The 2760-nt window shown below is 36.2% G+C and overlaps 1 pseudogene; it reads left to right on the forward strand.

Annotated features, from left to right (window-relative positions):
- Positions 1 to 917: 917 nt before the first annotated feature.
- LOC138310894 (uncharacterized) lies at positions 918 to 2129 on the forward strand (annotated as a pseudogene).
- The last annotated feature ends 631 nt before the right edge of the window (positions 2130 to 2760 follow it).

A 2760-nucleotide genomic window follows, 5' to 3' on the forward strand; every position in this document is an offset into this window, starting at 1 on the left:
CTTCAACATTTGTTTCGTAAACTCTGTATTAAGTGCCTAAATCCGAAGACATTGAATGCTTGAATAGCTCAAAACCTTCAAAAGTGGTTCATTGAAAATGTTTTTATATTCCACATCGATTGCGAAGCAAGTTATACGACTTGATCAATTCACTTTCAATGGCCCGGATGTAAGCGCGCGAGGGCGAGTGGCTTAACCTGATAACTTAGCACTTGCAAAGGCTGGGAAAACCTATATCATCATGGTTAAAACTGAGAAAAATAATTTCTATCGAATCATAAGCATAACTATAGACTGTTTAAGATACATGTACGTCTTCATGTACCTTACAACATATAGAGGACGTTCTTCCTTCGAGCTTTTCTGCATGAGTAGGGTTGACATTTATGTATAGAAACAATATGTGTGCAGGAATTGATATTTCATGAAGCGTTGATTAATCACAGAATTTACGACATTCGCCGACAGGTCATCAGTTTCCATCAATCAATACCGAACACAATAGAAGGTGGATGACGACCTGGAATCATTGAATATTGTAATGTACATTAAAACTTTCAAATTTTCTTTGATGAATGTCTTCTCATTCACATTAAGTCGCACAGATTTGTCTGTAAACTTGTGATTTTAGTAATTTTGAAATTAATGCTGCAAATCCTTGAATACATCGTGTTTAGCGCAAACCTGTTTTCATATTTCGTGCAGATTTGTTTGCTTTAAAATGCTATTGTTTTAATTTGATTCTTCACAAACCAAACTTTTTACCCTCTCGACAAGATTGTAATAAAAGAATAAAAGGGAAGGTCAAGGTTAGCTGACCTGAGCTGATGTGGTATATTTGGTCTCCGTCAAAAATCGCCTCCTATTGCCGATATATCGATCTTTTCGGTATGATTTTTGTACTGTGTATTCTTGAAGTCATATAGTGTGCTAAAGTGCATATATGCAGTGTTGAGTTTGATGTAATTGCACACATTAAAGGAAAAAGACATTTGGAGAAGACCAGATCTCACCATGGTTCAGTGAGCACGACACTGTCCACTATCAGCCATATGCCACACACATAGGAACAGGTAGTCTCACCTGTGCACCTGTGTACCGTATATACCATTGTATGAACTCTCGCATATACTGTGACAAGTGTATTGTTTAATTGTGCACATTAACTTTGTGGATATCATAATCATGTCTCATACTACCAGAAGTTCGAGTTTCGGTGGCAGCAGAGGTAATAAAGTGGCATCTACCGGACGATCTAGTGACGTCACAAAAGAGAAATCACACTTGTCTTCGGATGAAAAACTTGACAGTATTTTTGACATGGTTACGGCACTCAAGGAAGATATGAGAGATCAAATGATAAGTCTGAAAGAAGATATTAAGAAGGAAAACAGAGAACTTGTAGAAAGACTGGAGGGTCGTGTTTTTGACCTTGAGGAGCAGAACGATGATTTGAAACAGACAGTGACCAGATTAGAGAAAAATCTGGCAGATGCGGATGATAGAGAATATATGAGCTGGAAAACAAACAAAATGACCTTGAGCAACACGGGAGAAAAAACTCTATTCGTATTGTGGGGTTAGAGGACTCAAACAGAAATGAATCGGTGGATGAGTGTATCGGGAAGATTGTGAAACTAGTGAAAGACAAACTGAAAATAGGGATAAACAAGCACGATATAGATATCGCGCACAGACTCGGGCCGTACCAACAGGGAAAACCGCGTAACGTGATTTGCAAATTCACACACCGTACGAGCAAAATAGACATCGTGAAACAGAGAAAAGTACTGAAAGGATCAGGTTGTTACATTATGGAGGACTTGACCAGGAAAAATCAGCAAAGACTAAAAGAAGCTTTCGAACTTGATTGTGTAGAACGTACCTGGAGCATTGATGGAAAACTTTTTTTATTACTTAAAAATGGTAAAAAACGGAGATTATTCCCTAGTGCCATTCTGTCGGAAGCTTTCCTGAAAGATGACCGCAACTTTCCACGTAAGTGATGATCATATCTGAGAGATCAGTGACTTTATATGTGCATATGTAATATAATTATTATTTTTAATTGTCAGGATAAGGCTGTGTGCACATTGGATTGATCAGATAAAGATCTCTATAAAACCTATTTTTCTACAGTAAGAACAATTTTGGTTTTCGTTTTTTCTCTTTGTTGTATTTGGGTTTTTTTTCTGTGCTTTATAAAAAATAACATTATTAGAGTGCACTGTACTCCTTTGAAGGCATTTGGAAGTGATGCTATACTCTCGTGAGTAAATAGTTACAGTACTTATAGATTGTATTATTATTATTATTTAATTTTCTTTCATATATCTACATGTAGTTAACGTTTACTATAATTAAATGCCTAATACAGACTAGTACAGAGACATACATTGTTACAAGCTTGAATAATTAGGTGTGTTTGGGTATTCACTTCTTGGAATACTCTGGTACCACGACTGACTGATATACCTGATATATATATATATATGATAGTCGACCATGCTTTATCATTATGAAATACATGTGCAACGATATTCTAAGTGTAGTTATAGGTGTGGTTGTAAGTAAAGTTGATGATAAATGACACCATATATGAAGTCGTTCTTGACAATAATGTACATGTATGTCTCTGTATTTTGAATCAAGATAGTCGGATACACTGTCCGTAGTTGGGTTTTTTTCACCTCTATTATTCGCCTAAATTTATTTCCGGTTATGATATGTTAACTTCCGGTGAGCTAGTTTTCGTTCAAC

The sequence above is a fragment of the Argopecten irradians genome, chromosome 1, assembly GCF_041381155.1.
Source record: "Argopecten irradians isolate NY chromosome 1, Ai_NY, whole genome shotgun sequence".
NCBI classification, from domain to species: Eukaryota; Metazoa; Mollusca; class Bivalvia; order Pectinida; family Pectinidae; genus Argopecten; species Argopecten irradians.